An 18,115-nucleotide genomic window follows, 5' to 3' on the forward strand; every position below is an offset into this window, starting at 1 on the left:
ATTTCTATTATTATAGAAATTAGCATTATTATTTTCTTTATTTTGACATCTGTGGCCTGAAGTGAAAAGATTACATCAAATTGTTTTCTTCGCTATTGTGTAAAACCTTCTTTCACCAATTTTGTCATGTTTTACTTTTAAAGTGCAGTTATCATTTTCATCTTGATAAACGGACCACTGCAAATAATCCAAAATTTCATACAAAATACAAAATACACCCGATTATTCATGATACCACTTTCATTTTAGTTTGACTTTCATTTAGTTTCTTTTTGCCTCCAAAAGTCAGGTGATGCAACCGACCGACTGTATTTGTTTATTAATTAAACTATCAGAAAGGTAATTTAATTATATAAAATTCTACGTAAAATAGTTTGGCATAATTTTAATGTCTGAAAACTTTAAAATAAAAACCATGTTGCAAAATAAAGCAACTTTAAAAAGTGTTCAACACACTGAAAACTGTCCACAAGTTGTTACTTGCTAAAACATCAGGTGGCACAAAACAAAAGACTTTTAATATGACATGCTTTAATGAAAGAATGGCCAGGGTATTTTACCATAAAGAAGAGCCAAGTTCATGGATGGCATGCTGGCCATGCAAGAACTGGGATGTTTTCAGCTTCCCGGAATTGGGTACAGATCCTTGCAACATGGGGCTGTGCATTATCATGCTGCAACATGAGGTGATGGTCGTGGATGAATGGCACAACAATGGGCCTCGTCACGGTATCTCTGTGCATTCAAAATGCCATCAATAAAATACACCTTTGTTCATTGTCCATAACATACGCCTGACCATACCATAACCCCAATGTCACCATGGGCCACTCGATTCACAACGTTGACATCAGCAAACCGCTCAACCACATGATGCCATACACGCAGTCTGCCATCTGCCTTGTACAGTAAAAACCGGGATTCCTCCTTGAAGAGAACACCTCTCCAATGTGCCAGACGCCATCAAATGTGAGCATTTGCCCGGTCAAGTCGGTTACGACAACGAACTGCAGTCAGGTGGAGACCCTGATGAGGACGATAAGCATGCAGATGAGCTTCCCTGAGACGGTTTCTGACAGTTTGTACAGAAATTCTTTGGTTACGCAAACGATTGTTGCAGCAGCTGTCCAGGTGGCTGGTCTCAGACGATCTTGGAGGTGAAGATGCTGGATGCGGAGGTCCTAGTAGCTGGTGTGGTCTGTGGTTGTGAGGCCAGTTGGATGTACTGCCAAATACTCTGAAATGCCTTTGGAGACAGCTAATGGTAGAGAAATGAACATTCAATTCATGGACAACAGCTCTGGTGGACATTCCTGCAGTCAGCATGCCAATTGAACACTCCCTCAAAACTTCCAACATCTGTGGCATTGTGCTGTGTGATAAAACTGCACATTTTAGAGTCGCCTTTTATTGTGGCCAGCCTAAGGCACACCTGTGCAATAATCATGCTGTCTAAATAGCATCTTGATATGCCACACCTGTGAGGTGGATGGATTATCTCAGCAGAGGAGAAGTGCTCACTGACACAGATTTAGACACATTTGTGAACAATATTTGAGAGAAAAAGGCCTTTTGTGTACATAGAAAAAGTCTTAGATCTTTGAGTTCAGCTCATGAAAAACGTGAGCAAAAACAAAAGTGTTATGTTTATATTTTTGTTCAGTGTAGATAGATCCAGCCAAAAGTGTCCTGCGGGTAGCGTCCTTTGACCACTGATGAAGGACTGGAGGATGATCAACACAAACTGTGCAACAGGAGATGAGCTATTTTCTCTGACTACAAGGTGGACCAACAAGGTAGAAGTGTCTAATAGAGTGAGTGTTTAAAAACTCCAGCAGCATTGCTCTGTCTGATCCACTTGCACCAGCACAACACACACTAACACACCACCATCACGTCAGTGTTACTGCAGGGCTGAGAATGATCCACCACCCAAGTAGTACCTGCACTGTGAGGCTACATGGGGGTCCTGACCACTGAAAAACAGGGTAAAAGGGGGCTAATAAAGTATGCAGAGAAACAGATGAACTACAGTCTGTAACTGTAGAATGACAAAGTGTATCGATATAGTAAGTGGAGCTGATAAAATGGACAGTGAGCATAGAATCAAGGAGGTGGTCATATTGTTATGCCTGACCGGTGTATACACACACATGTATGTGTGTGAACAGAGAGAGAGTGAGACAGAGAGACAGAAGTGCAGGTGTTTCCAGAGATAAACCCTGAAGATCGTCCTGCTGCGCTTCAGCCTCTGCAGTTGTGGAGGTAATTAAACTCGGCTCTATCATTACATGTGTGTAGAGGCTCTTTAGAGAAGGCACTAGTGAAGAAGAGAAACGAGGGAAATCATCTGCCATTGTGAAGGCAACTCCGCTACGGATCAGAACCAGCATCAGCAGCAGCAGTTTAAAGTCATTATGTGCTGATGGGAGGCGCACACAAATCAAACCCCAATCACACAGACTCAGAGAAATAGCATGGAGGACATGTTCATATGCAGACCGACATCAGCATTATCTATCAACTCACATTTTTTGCACCTGCCTGAAGTTTTTATCTGTGTTATACACACTAAAGTGGAACAGACTGACCACCTCCAACACTCAGAGTGGGGACAGATAATAATAATATCTTTATTTGTAGAGCACTTTTCATAGTATTGGCACTTCAGAGTTTTTTAGAGACAGCTCAACAGTAATATAAGAAACAGTGACATGAACAAAAAGTTTGTTTTGAGGTGTGAATTCATGATGTGCTCTTTGAGTCATGATTATACGTTATTGCTTGCAATAACACAAGAGACATCTATAATCATGTTAAATACTGCATCAGCATGAACATCACAGGAAATAAAAGCTTGCATATTGCTAGAATCTGTTATTCTGTCTGTGGACAGATCAGAGATATTCTGTCTTTACCACACCATCACAAATCGTTGTGTAAAAGTGACTACCAGCTGCGTATCTGTTAATCAGTGTTAGCTTAATATTAGCTTCAGTCAGCTGTTTCATTGTTCAGCCACAGCAGATGAGATCTAGACATGAACAGTTAGACTGCATGTGTCAGTCATTAATCAATGTCAGTTGTTAATAGAGAATCATTCTCAACCCAAAGGCACCATTCACCTGAGTGTCTAGCTGTGACAAAATGATGATCACAGGACAGTGGACGTTGGGGTAGAAAGACAGCTGAAAGTTTTTCATGATTCTTCTAGCTATCCAAAAATTTCTCCTTAGCTGGCTATAAAAGCTCACAGCTCTATAAGCCCTGCTGTCCTTGCTGTCATTGTCACCTTGGTAGTATGTTAAGTATGGTGGCGATGGCAAGTGTGATGTCAGTTGAATACTGTTTGTGCTTCATAACAGCTACGCTACACTTTACTAACTAGCAAACTTCCTTACTTTAAAAGTAAGAAGGAGTGACACTATCAGTGACCGAGACCAGGATAAAGTCAGTGACAAGTACCAGTAAAAGACGGTATCAGGATGAAGACAGGATTAATAAGGTGCAGGATACTGGGAATAAAATGATGAGGTACTGGGATAAAGACAATGATGTGTACTGGTTACTGAGATGAAGATGATGAGGTACTGGGATAAAGACAATGACGTGTACTGGTTACTGAGATGAAGATGATGAGGTACTGGGATAAAGACAATGGTGTGTACTGGTTACTGAGATGAAGATGATGAGGTACTGGGATAAAGACAATGACGTGTACTGGTTACTGAGATGAAGATGATGAGGTACTGGGATAAAGACAATGATGTGTACTGGTTACTGAGATGAAGATGATGAGGTATTGGGATAAAGACAATGGTGTGTACTGGTTACTGAGATGAAGATGATGAGGTACTGGGATAAAGACAATGGTGTGTACTGGTTACTGAGATGAAGATGATGAGGTACTGGGATAAAGACAATGACGTGTACTGGTTACTGAGATGAAGATGATGAGGTACTGGGATAAAGACAATGATGTGTACTGGTTACTGAGATGAAGATGATGAGGTATTGGGATAAAGATAGTGATGGGTACTTCATTACAGCACCCATCACCATCTTCATCTCGGTGCCTATCACCATCTTTATCCCAGTACCATCACCATTTTTTTTACCAGTACCCACTACAATCTTTATCACAGTAACCATCACCATCTTCATAACAGTACCGATCTTTATCCCAATGCCCTTCACCACCTTTACCCCAGTACCGATCACCATCTTTTTTCCCAGTACCATCACCATCTTTATTCCAATGGCCATCACCATCTTTATCCCAGTACCCATCACCATCTTTTCCCCCCATACCCAACACCATCTTTTCCCCCCGTACCCATCACCATCTTTCCCCCCCGTACCCATCACCATTTTTTCCCCCACTACCCATCACCATCTTTACCCCAGTACCCATCACCATCTTTATAACAGTAACATCACCATCTTTATAACAGTACCCATTGTGATGTGTCTTGTGCTGCCATTTTTTTGTATGTTCTGTCTTGTGTTGCATTGTGTGCAGGTACATAATAAATTCTTCCCTCTGACATGACCTGGAAGTACATCTGCCCAGACCAACCAGCATTCACCCCGGTCTGCTTCGCCTCGCCTCAATATTAAAATTGTGCTTGATTATACTTTGTTAGCCTGGAGAAATTAGGGGATGAGTGCCACTTTGTTTTGGTTACCTTTTCTCCTGTTTTAAAGTAGGGAGTTAGGGTAGCCATATGTATTTTTGTTTCTTTTGTTTATCAGTTAGTTAGTTTTTCAGTAATCATTAGTAGTTTTGCTTGTTATTTTGGCAAACGCTTGTCCCTGATGCCATCACCGTTTTTTGATATAGCCTCTTGCAAACTTGAACACTTTTAAGAAAGTTCAAATAAAACAGTTTTTTGTTTCAGTGGTGTTCAGTGTTTGGTCTGGCAGCAGGTCTGGGGTGAGATCTCACTCTCATTTTCTAATATAGCCTCACTCTAGATGGGGTCATAACACATATAACAGACTGAACAGACCAGACAAGCTGTAACGTATTGATGTGCAGATTGAAAAAAATGAAGAGGCTTTACTAGTTTGAGGGAGCTCCAGAAACAGGCCAAGGTCCAATTGAAAATAATACAAAACCAAGAAAACCCTGTCATTACAAAGTCAAAAGGATAATGCAGAAAGGCAAAGTAGTAATAAATAGGCAAAAAGTCAATAAACAGAAAGAGCAAAGTGGACCGCACAATGAACCACTCAGCAGATCTGATAACAGCAACAATACCTCACAGTTGTTACAGTGAAAGCCTGGGCTTATAAAGCTAACTAAACAAATCACATGATGAACAGAACAGGTGAGAATAATTAATAGTCAGTCAAGACTGATTTCTGATCACATGGTCATCCAAGGTTTCTGCATTTGGAGTCCCTGCTGGAGGGATGCATGACATAGGCCACACAGGACTGTAACAAGTGTTTAAAGTAAGGGAAAAGCAAAATTAAATCTAATACATATAATACAGAATAAAGAATAAGAGCAAACAACAAAAAAACAGCCAATGTGAAAAAAGTCAGGAGATGTGTGGATATTCTTAAATATGCAAATATGGATGTCTATATGTATGCAGGTTGAGTAGACATGTGCTTAAGCAATAGAACATACAGGGAGTGTGTTATCACGAAATAACATCACAGTTGTGATTTGGTCACCGCAGATCTTCACAGCCGTGATGCTGTTGGTGATAACACACTCCTCAAGTGTTCTATTGCTTTTATACAACAGTTAAATAAATAAAGTAATAAACTAATAAACTGGGCTGTGAACCCAGCAATTAATATGTTTTAATGTTCGCAGTTCCTTCCGCCAAATTATAGTTCCTTAACGAGCAGCTTTTTGCTACGTCAGAGTAATGAACTCTGCCCACTCACTGCACAATCTGCTGTAAGCCTGATTTAATATAAAGTTCAGCGCAGTTTTGTCATTTTTTGCCAGAGCAATATTAATGTTGTTTTGTTCCAGTCAGTCTCTAAAGCATCTTACATCTGTTTAGTTTGCTGACTGAAACACAGCTGCTGACTGAAAAGCTGCTCAGTGGTGATGACAGTTTGGGAATTTAGTGTAGTCTCATCTTCAGAGTCTGACCAAATCAGCTGTCAATCAAATGTGATCTTAAAAATGTCCATTTTCTGTTTGTGGCAAAGTAAGAAGTAAAAACGTTCAAATGGCTTGAGCATCTCCTGCAGCATAGTTGTTGCTTAGCAACGGCGTCTCAGTGGAGTGATACCCATGATGTTATTGTGAAATAACAGCACAGTTAGAACGCCTCTCAATCAATCAGCTTGAGATAACTGTTGTATAATATATAATATACTATAAAACTATTATTTACAGAAAATTATAGAGTGATATGAACATTTGTAAACATTTACTTTGTACAGTAGTGAAAATAAGCATTATTCTACAGGAGGAGTTTTACTCTGATACAGTGAGGGAGGCTTTTTGGTTCAATTTAAGTTTACAGTGCGAAGAGTCCACTGTGATTGATGAACGCTGTAGCTCATTTACACATGTAAAAAGCCTAAGCTATTTTTCAATACCTGGCCTAATGTACAAGAGACTTAAACAAGACTGTGTTTACACTGAGAGGTGAACAAGTATATTTTGTTGTGTTATTTCATCTCACCGTTCTGCCATCTGCAAAACTGAAAGGATATATGGCCCTTCAACAGATATATGTGTGTATGTGATGAATGGTGAGGTCGGTGATGGAGTTCATATATCTCCACTGATAGAGGAGCGCCGTACAGTTTGTAGTGACACCTGCTAAATGTTTGAAGCACCGCTCTGATTCATGAGTGTGTGGAGTTTATGGAGTGTGTGGAGTTTGTGGAGTGTGTGGAGTTTATGGAGTGTGTGGATTTTGTGGGGTGTGTGGCATGCGTGGAATTTGTGGTGTGTGTGGAGTTTGTGGAGTGTGTGGAGTTTCTGGAATGTGTGGAATGTATATTTATATATATACAGACAGGTCCAAAAGCCCATATACACTATATTGACAAAGGTATTCATTCAAATATTCAAATCATTGAATTCAGGTGTTCCTATCACTTCCATGGCCAGAGGTGTATAAAACCAAGCTCCTAGGCATGCAGACACCTTCTACAAACATTTGTGAAAGAATGGGTCACTCTCAGGAAATCAGTGGATTCCACTGTGGTACCATGGTATGATACCACCTGTGCAACAAGTCCAGTCATGAAATTTCCTCACTACTAAATATTCCACAGCCAATTGTCAGTGGTATTATAACAAAGTGGAAATGACTGGGAATCACAGCAACTCAGCCACATAGCGGTAGGCCACGTAAAATGAGTCAGCTGCATCCAAGCCTTACATCACCAATGCAAAGCGTCAAATCCAGTGGTGTAATGTGCCGCCAGTGGACTCTAGAGCAGTGTTCTCTGGTGTGACCAGTAACGTTTCTCCATCTTGGAACCCAATGGATGAGTCTGGGTTTGGCAGTTAGCAGGAGAATGGTACTTGTCTGACTGCATTGAGCCAAGTGTAAAGTTTGGTGGAGGGGGGATTATGGTCTGGGGTTGTTTTTCAGGAGTTAAATTCTTAATTCTGGTTAATAAAAGCTTAATTCTGGTGAAAGGTACTCTTAATGCTTCAGCAGACCAAGAGATTTTGGACAACTTTGTGGGAAAAGCAAAGCCCATAAAGACATGGATGAGCGAGTTTGATGTGGAAAAACCTGACTGGCCTGCACAGAGTCCTGACCTCAACTCAATAGAACACCTTTGGGATTAATTAGAGCAGAGACTGTGAGCCAGGCCTTCTCGTCCAAAATCAGTGTCTGAACTCACAAATGTGCTTCTGGAAGAATGGTCAAAAATTCCCATAAACACACTCCTAACCCTTGTGGAAAGCCTTCCCAGAAGAGTTGAAGCTGTTATAGCTGCAAAGGGTGGGCTGACATCATATTAAACCCTATGGATTAGGAAAGGGATGTCACTCAAATTCATATCACTCCATGTGACAGGCAGATGTCCACATACTTTTGGCCATATAACATATGTCATTTGGCCAGGGGTACACTAACTTTTGCATACAACTATATGCTTTTGGACAGGCACATGATATGATTAAATTTGGGTTGTAAAGGCTTAAGGACACTGCTCCTAAACCCTCTTATTGGAACTGACATTATTAGGAGTGCCTGAATAATTATGTAATGTAAATTAGATGCGTAGCAAAACAACAGTGAGCACAGTCCTGTAAGGGTTAACCCCTGCTGTGAATCATGCGGATGCGGATGTGTGGTGCACTTCTGTGGGTGCCGTTGAGCATGCTCAGTGTGAGGTAATGCAGCAAGGTAATAGGAAGTGACAGGCTTTTCAGAGAAGATCAGCAGTGAAGAGCGTTTCCTCCTTCATGACCTGAGCTACAGGAACATTTTGTCCACATCGATTTTCCCCCAAAATAAAGGCTGCATGGGGACCGCTGGAGCTCCACTCACAACACACTCACTCACACTGCCTGTCAAAAGTATCAGGACACCCTTCTTTCAGTTGAAATCTGAATTTTCTCACTGTTAGGAACATATGAGCAGGTTTAGCTGATCATAAAGCAGCTCTGTGCTGATGCTTTGTGTTTATTTATCTTCAGCACTCTGCTTCAAGTTCATCAAAGCATCTTCTTCACATAAGCAGCGATTCAACAGCTTCCTTTTCCAAACATATTGCTGTCTTTACAGTGGTGATGATAGGAGCCAGGAGTCGCCATGACTACAACACAAATATAGACTATTTATTATCCAAAACCACCAGTGAACCTACAAGAGTCTTCTGAGTTTATACGGGATGTTGATGATGGAAAATAGTGGAAAATCTGGAATAATAAGTTTTCTTTGAGGACTATTTTGCCTCACAGCTCCCTGCAAGTGTCCCTCCACCATGAGTGGAGTTTAAGTTCTCAAAACTATCGTGAAACAGTGTCTCAGTCATCAGGCAGTGAATTCATAACCATTTCATGTGGTAACTTTCTGTGAGGGAGCTTTTAGAGGTGGATGTCTGGTTCCTATCACCACCACTGTGATCAGTTCTGACTCAGTAAGTTTCTCTACAACAGAGCGTTTCACACCAAACTAATTATGTAGTATTTTAAAAAATTTAGTGTTGAAGGAACAGCGTGTGGGCGGCACGGTGGCGTAGTGGGTAGCGCTGTCGCCTCACAGCAAGGAGGGCCTGGGTTTGATTCCCCGCCCGGGCGGCCAGGGTCCTCTCTGTGTGGAGTTTGCATGTTCTCCCCGTGTCTGCGTGGGTTTCCTCCGGGTTCTCTGGTTTCCTCCCACAGTCCAAAGACATGCAGTCAGGCCAATTTGTACATGCTAAATTGCCCCTAGGTGTGAGTGACTGTCTGCCCTGCGATGGACTGGCGACCTGTCCAGGGTGTATCCTGCCTTCCGCCCGAAGACTGCTGGGATAGGCTCCAGCATCCCCCCGCGACCCTGATGGAGAAGCGGCTTAGAAAATGGATGGATGGAACAGAGTGTTGACATCACAACAAGGGCATAAAATGGGTATGGCCTTTGGCTTTACTCCTAAGTTAGCATTGCTATGGCACAAATATTTACACGTGATATTGTTTTAAGTTTTAATGTGGTAACTAATATCAATTGGGTCAGAACCGGTGCTTGAGCTATGAGGCTAATATAGCTAATGAGTAATACAGGCTTATACCAGGTCAAAATGAGCCGCTGTGTTCGTCTCTCTGAAACTTTATTCGTTCAAATGGAAGCAAAGCTTGTGAGAAGATGCTAATTGTGAAGTCAGGGCAAGCGAGATGTCCCTGGTGTTAGAGATAGAGAGTGAGGAGAGAGAGAGATGTAAGTGGAGTGTGTGATGTACAGCCGACTGTGTGGGACTTAATCAGTCTCAGTGGGTGGGGCTGGCGCCAAACCCGCCCACACTCAGCCATCTTTTTCCATCATCAGATGTTCTGCATGTGCTCCTCTTACTCTGGTGAAGGTCTGTCGATCATGTTGACCTGTTGAGATGATTTTTCTCTATTTTTTCTGTTCTCTTGATTATGTTTCAGTTTAATGGTCCTGAAAAGCACCTTTTCCATGAACATTTACAATCATACATTTTTATTTAAAAATCACACACTTCTCTTTTAGCCTTTTGCAGTGAAATGTTGAACAAATGGGTGTTTTTCATACCTTTCTCATTTTCAGTTCAGCAAAAAATCAACTTACTGTGATTCATCACTCCTGCAGACGCCAAGACACGCTTGATATAAGTTTGCTTCTGCGGTTTACAACAGGAGATGCTAGGCTAACGTTGCTAACAAACACTGGATCCAAAAACACCTCTGAGTGTTGGCGTGTCACAGTAATGTGCTTGAGAACGTTGTGATGTACTTTAGTCTATAAAACAGAAGTAAAGTTCTCTGCAGGGGGGGAATGAGGAGGGGGCCGATGTGAATAACTCAGACGACTAAAGGTGGAGTCACACGAATACTGAAACACACAAACGGTAACAGAGAAGCTAAGCATGCTCAGAAAATTAAAAAAGGGTCATGATACTGATGAGCAGATTTTCAGCTCAAATGAGCCTGAGTAGTATATTGTGCTGTATTGCACAGTAAGTAACACTTATGTGTTGTATTATAAAGCATATGATATTTTATTGTACAAAATATTGCATTTTACAGCATACTGTGTTGTATGTACAGTACATGATATTGTATTGTACAGTATATTGTATTGCATAGAATGTTGTATTGTACAGTATATTGTGTTTGTTTAGTATTACTGTATTGTATTATACAGTGTTGTGTTGTATTGTACAGTATATGATATTATATTGTACAGTATATGGTGTTGTGTTGTACAGTATATGATACTGTGTTGTATTGTATTGTACAGTATATGGTATTGTGCTGTACAGTCTATAGTATTGTATCAGTGCAGTATTGTATTGCATAGTAAATAGTGGTGTGTTGTACAGTATATGATATTGTATTATATAGTATCTTATATTGTATTGTACAGTGTGTTGTATTGTATTATAAGGTGCATGGTATTGTTTTGTACAGTATGTTGTGTTGAACAGTACATTGTACAGTATGTTGTGTTGTACAGTATATGATACTGTTTTGTACAGTCAACAGTACTGTATCAGTACAGTATTGTATTGTACAGTGTGTTGTATTGTACAGTATATGATATTGTGTTGTATAGTCTACAGTATTGTATCAGTACAGTATTGAATTGTACTAAATTGTCCCAGTGAGGTATGTAGGATATGTTGTAGTATGATAGGGTTTCTGATGTAATCGTGTGATTAGGGTTAATGACCTCACTCTGAAGTCAATTACAGATTACACAAAGGCAGAATAATTACCTGAGCTGCTATTTGTAAAGAGAAAAAGCTCATCTGCCATTAACACAGACTCAGTGGACGGGTGGAGGCCTTTATGAGCCGTAACGCGTATAAGTGTCTGTCCATTTCTGACTGTTTGCACACTCAGATAAGAGAGATTTAATGGGCATTCTCCACTTCTCCCACAGCCCCCAAAGCTCAATCACTTTTATCTTTAACGGGGGCCATTAAGAGGAAGAACAATTTCCACTGATTAAACACTCACAGTCTAAATTAACTGCAGAGAAGCGGAGCAGACAGAGACAGAGCACGCCGCTCCACACAGTCCCCAACACAGAAAGCGCCAGAAACGAAGGGCAGAAAAACGCACCACTGCATCGACCTGGAGGCGCCGATTGATTTTGGAATGCTAGCATTGATTATATTTTAAAATATTATAGTAATACAGTGTCTAGACAGGGACCATCAGAGCCATCCACACCTTCAGAGAAGACCTGAACTAAAAAATTGGAAACTTGTGTTAATTCTATTAACAGAATCATCATAGCTGTTGTATTTAAACTCTGTTAGTGTTGTAGTAATACTCTAATTTAGCTGTTCAGTTTTAGTTATAAACAAAAAGAGTTACTATACTGAATAGGAAATTGACCAATCAGGATTGCTCTCTCTGTGGTATCTATGTAGATACAGCTGAGCTGCGCTCCCATTGGTTAGGACTTCAGAAGCCGCACCAAAGGCCTTATACTTTAGATTAACTACCAATATAATTAAGAAGTGACTCAATCAGTCAGGCTTTAGGACCAATTTTGAGAGAAAAAAACATCTTATGGAGGTTCTAGATAACTGACTGTGAATATGAGCTGTATTCTAATCAGTGTTCCAGTTAGTTGTTAGCAATGTTAAACAGCAGCTCTTTGTCAGGACTCTTTACTGAGAGAGTGAGTGTAAAACTGATACATAAAAGGTATAGTGTCTTATGCAAGATTCATACAAAACACATGAAATAACTTTTACAAGATTTAAATATGTGTTTGATCTAGAACAGACAAAAACTCTTTGTGTGCATCAGTGATAGTTAGCACTAACATACTATTAGAAATCCCATAGGATGGTTCTATGTAGTACATTTTTGAAAAGAGTTTTGCTATTATCACAAGATTAACATCATAACAATGGAACCATTTTCGGTGCTTCATAGAACTCTTTTCAAAAAGGTTTTCTGTAAAACCATCTACAGCACAGGATTTTTGAACATTCATGGTTCTTTATAGAACCATTTTCTTTACTAAAGAGCTCTTGAAGAACCATCTTTTTAAGTGTACACATAAAATCCCAAACAGGTCCAGTGAGTTCAGCTCTGTGTTGTGTGATCTGAGGAGTTCTGGGAGTTTGAGTTCTGCTCTCCCCTTTAGAAATCTGTTAAGACTGTAAAAGTGTAATGAACACCCAGCTTTAAACAGCATGGAATTCATGTTGGAATTTTGGGGGTAGGGTTTAGGGGAAGGGCTGTACTCTTGTTGGTGTCAAATACAGCACCAAAATTGTAGCAGGTTGTCTCCAGATGTGTATTCTTGTTAAGAGATCACCTCCAACCCTATGAGACTCACTGTATGAGTTCTCAAGACAAGACATTTACACACGTCAGAGCTTTTGAAAGTCTGAGTTTGACTGCATGGAAGTTTTTATGCAAGAGCTGCAGTCGTAGCTTCTGTAAATGCCATCCTGGTCTCAGTAATCTGCGAGGGTGTTTGTTTAAATGCACGTACAGTGTGAGTACGATCCCCCAGAAACCCCTGGGCCTGTAGTCTTTGCTCTCTGAGCGAGCATAAGGACAGCGGCGACGGTGACAGGCGGAGATTAAAACACTGTTACGGCAAGGATGAGTGTCTCAGACGAGGCCGTGCTTTCTGCTGCAGATAACTCACCCACTGAATCATCAAAGCCTGTTTAGAAAGCGCATGTCCAAAATTCCCTTCATCCTTTTAGGCTCAGAAAAATTAGGTTTTCATAAATCCCCTTGTTTTAATTTTCCTCCATCACTCTTCGCCAACGCTTAGCGGACATGCTCGGAGTGCAAAACCAGCACTAGCTCCTCTCAGACAACATGAAATAATGGCTTTTGTCGAAGTTACATGGCGTCCTCACTTGTTGTGATGGACGTTAGGAAATGGATGGTGTTGTTTTAGAAGCAAAAGCTGCGGAGGGGTGAGGAGGTGAAAGGGGGTGGATGGAGGGATGGAGGGAGGCAGCTGAAAAACATGACCTTTCGCTGATTGTTATCAGCCTGCTGCTGGGTGGGAGAGGGCCGCGGTGGGCTCCTGAGGAATAGCAATACTTCTGTTGGTAATCTCCGCACGGTTGGCCTGTCTTCCTCTGCCTATGACTCAGATTCCCCTTGATCTCTGAAAGACGCTTGGTCAATACCGCCCGCATGGCTCACCTCACACACTCCCCGAGGGGACCACCACATGGCTACACAGAGCGGACTTCCAGCCTCCATCCACCTGGCCACCTGACCACCTGGAAGCTGGCAGAGTCTCTAGAGAAACTTGCCTCAGGTAATGTCTTTGTCACTGAGAGTCTCCAGCATAAACATATTAACATTCAGACAGTCTGCTGCCTTTACACGGCCTTATCTCTGAAACGCTCCCCATCAGACAGGTATGCAGAGACTGACGTGCAGATGCTACACGTGAAAAAGCATAAACCAGGCCTGAAATTTGGGTTTGAAACCACAGTATATCACAAGAACAAGTCCAATGCAACCCACAGCACCAAGATTAGATTCAAAATCCAAATGTAACCTCACAAAATTCTGTCTGAAAGTAGGTCTGGAGGTGATAAATATCTGTACCTGGGTTCATAATTGTAAAGCTTAATCATTTGAACCCTCAGTTTGTACAGATTAGATAGAATGGTCCAGTTATATATAACCCCAATTCAAAAAATGTTGGGACACTGTGTAAAAATGTAAATAAATGTAAATGAAAACAGAATGCCATGATTTTCAAATCTCATAGACCCGTATTTTATTCACAACTGAACCTAGAATACATAGCAGATGTTGAAAGTGAGACATTTTACCAGTTCATGAAAAAACATTAACTTGTTTAAGACTTGATGATAGCAATGCATCTCAAAAAAGTTGGGACAAGGCTGGAAAAGTAAGTGGTACTAATGAAAACAGCTGGAGGAGCAATTTGCCACTAACTAACATGACTGGATATAAAAAGAGCATTTTAGAGAGGCAGAGTCTCTCAGAAGCAAAGATGGGCAGAGGTTCACCAATCTGTGAAAGACTGTATAAAAATCATGGAACAATTTCAGAAAAATGTGCCTCACTGTAAAATTGTAAAGACTTTGGAAACTCCACCATCTACAGTACAAAAATGTCATCGAAAGATTCAGAGAATCTGGAGAAATCCCTGTACATAAGGGACAAGGCTGAGTGTCAGTATTGTGTCAGGATGGTCATGATCTTTGGGCCCTCAGACAGCACATAAAAACCGGAATGGTTCTGTAATGGAAATCACTGCATGGGCTCATAAGCACTTCCAGAATTCACTGTCCATAAATACAGCTCACTATGAAATCCACAAATGCAAGTTAAAGCTGTATCATGCAAGGAAGAAGCCACATTTCAACTTAATCCAGAAACGCTGCCATCTTCTCTGGGTCAAAGCTCATTTAAAATGGACTGAGGCAAAATGAAAAACTGTTCTGTGGTCAGATGAATAAAAATTTGACATTCTTTTCAGAAATAATGCACATGACATCCTCCAGACTAAAGTCCTCCCAGCTTGTTATTAGCACACAATTCAAAAGCCAGCATCCATGATGGTCTGGGGGGGCATTAGTGCACATGGCATGGGTGTCTTGCGCATCTGCGAAGGCACCATTAATGCTGAACAAAATATACAGTTTTTTGAACAACATATGCTGCCATCCAGACGATGTCTCTTTCAGGGAAGGCCTTGCATATTTCAGCAGGACAATAAACCACATACTGCATCCATCACAACAGCATGGTTTTGCAGAAGAAGAGTCCAGGTGCTGAACTGGCCTGCAGTCCAGACTTTTCACCAATAGCAAACACGTGGTGCATCATGAACCAAAAATGTGAGAAGATCCAGGACTGTGGAGCAGCTAGAATCCTACATCAGACAGGAATGGAACAACATTCCTGTCCTAAAGCTCAACAGTTTTTGAGAAATGATTTCCGGGCACAGCAGGACAAATATATGAAGCTCTAACCTGAGCTGTAATCTAAATCTCCTGTGTTCTCCAGCAGAAGACCAGCCTCTGTCACTGATCCTGATGCTGCAGGAGAAGGTCACAGCTATGAAATAGCACAGAGGGAGGGAATTTAAAAATGTTGACACAGCAGCTGAGATTTAAATCTGACAAGTCTGGATGAAACCTGCATTGTGTCAGGTGCTCAATAAAAGCTGCAGCAATTTGTCCTGCTGAAGACTTTACCATCCACAATTTGGGCAGATTAGGTGTCAATGTGCTCATCTTATGAATCTCTTGGCTGATCTGTTTATCTGATTTGTTGCATTATTGTAAAAAAATCTCTTAAATATAAATACAGTGACCATTTCTGACCAATCACTATTAGCTTCTGTCTTTGAAGGAGCATCACAACCACATTTGTCTGAGTTTTTACAACTAAAGAATACAGAAAGTGTATTGACAATCGAGTCTTACTGAACAGTGAAAGTCGTAACTTGTAACAGGTACTTCTAAAAGGTGCCCTCCAACCTCCTTAGAGGGTGGCACTGAGCGACATTTGTTTATTTGATGTTTGTTAATGGCGGCTTTAGAGGGCTGCAGTGAGCAACGTTTGTTTATTTGATGTTTATTTTATTTATTTGACATGGTGGTGGTGTTTTAGTGTGTGTTGTGCTGGTCTGAGTGGATCAGACACAGCAGTGATGCTGGAATTTTTAAACACCTTATTGTCACTGCTGGACTGAGAACTGTCCACCAATCAAAAATATCCAGTCAGCAGCGTCCTGTGGTCAGCGTCCTGTGACCACTGATGAAGGACTAGAGGATGACCAACACAAACTGTGCAGCAGCAGATGAGCTGTCGTCTCTGACTTTACATCTACAAGGTGGACCGACAAGGTAGGAGTGTCTAATAGAGTGGACAGTGAGTGGACACAGCGAACTCCAGCAGCACTGCTGTGTCTGATCCACTTGCACCAGCGCAACACACACTAACACACCACCACATCAGTGTTACTGCATTGCTGAGAATGATCCACCACCCAAATAGTACCTGCTCTGTGAGGGTCCATGGGGGTCCTGACCACTGAAGGACAGGGTAAAAGGGGGCTAACAAAGTATGTAGAGAAACAGATGGACTACAGTCTGTAATTGTAGAACTACAAAGTGCAGCTATACAGTAAGTGGAGCTGATAAAATGGACAATGAGCGTTGAAACAAGGAGGTTGTCATTATGTTAGGCCTGACTGGTGTATGTTCTAATGTAAATCTAAAGAAGAAGAAGAAATTTAAAGAAATACTTTCGATTTAACATTCAAAGAATGTTTTAAGGATGTTTATTGTTTTAAATGACGTTCCTATAAGGTTAAATGTTAACTCAGAGAACTGCAGCATTCAGAGGATGTTGAGAGGATGTTGTCAGGGCCACTGACACAAGAAATGTCCAGCTGGCAAACCTCAACACACCTCTACCAGGTACTCAGCCTTCTTAGAGGCCTGGTTCAGGTGTGACGAGAGCTAACATGTGGAACGTGTGTGGTCCGGACTAGTTTGAGAACCACTTCACCAAGCTATCGTAAGCTAGCATGTATTCTAGCATTGAGCCACTTCTGTTCCAGCTCTCGCAGTGAAATGAACAGCTTTGCTCTGGTTGAATTGGCTCAGTAAGGCTCTGCATCTCCAAATGCTGCACCTTTTTAAAGGAACTCATCAGCCTCAGCCTGGCAGCCCACCGTCACGTCCCCCGAATCAAACCCTGCTGCCCTATTGAAGATGAAGAAGTGGAGCCTGGAGCTCATACGGCACAGACAGGGCTACTATTGATTTTATAGCTGGAGCTGCTGCTAAGCTACGCTCTCTCTGGCATACTAAATTCCTGGCCTTTCTAGAGGGCCTGATGAACTGCCCAGATTGCTCCAGCTCATCCTTCTTGTCAGAAGCCATTACAGGAAGAGAATGAGATGAATGTCTTACCTGTGCTCCGTCCTGTGTGTGCGGGCAGCCGAACGAATCCGAGTTACCGAAACGCTTGTGGGGACACTTCTGAAATTATTTACTTGACTCCAACCAGTGATGAATAGCTTTTTCAAGAAGGTTCTTCAATTGTTTCTGCAGCTTTGACTGTCAGGATAATGATGATAAAAGCAGATATTTAAAAATCTTTAGAGCTGTCGACTAAGGAAACTCAATTTCAGAACTGAGCCGATGTCTGAAACTGTAGATTAAAGGGCCGTTCTGGAAGAAGGATGGCTGTTTGCTTGCCAAGGTCAGAGATCTTCATGCTGATAATAAATAATTTTTATTTTTGATTTTCCTCAATTTGATGTAAAAAAAGTGAGCCTTGTTCTCCAACCATCCTTAAGAGGAAATTTCTTCTTAAACCCACTTACACAGTTTTGATGAAGACTTAGCAGTGTTCTCTGTTTCAGGATTTGTTCTTGAGTAAGAACAGAATCTATACACACTCAAGAACACAAAGGAGAGAACAGTTCTGTGCTTTAAGAACACGACATGA

This window comes from Pygocentrus nattereri, chromosome 14 (genome assembly GCF_015220715.1).
Source record: "Pygocentrus nattereri isolate fPygNat1 chromosome 14, fPygNat1.pri, whole genome shotgun sequence".
In the NCBI taxonomy this organism is placed as follows: domain Eukaryota; kingdom Metazoa; phylum Chordata; class Actinopteri; order Characiformes; family Serrasalmidae; genus Pygocentrus; species Pygocentrus nattereri.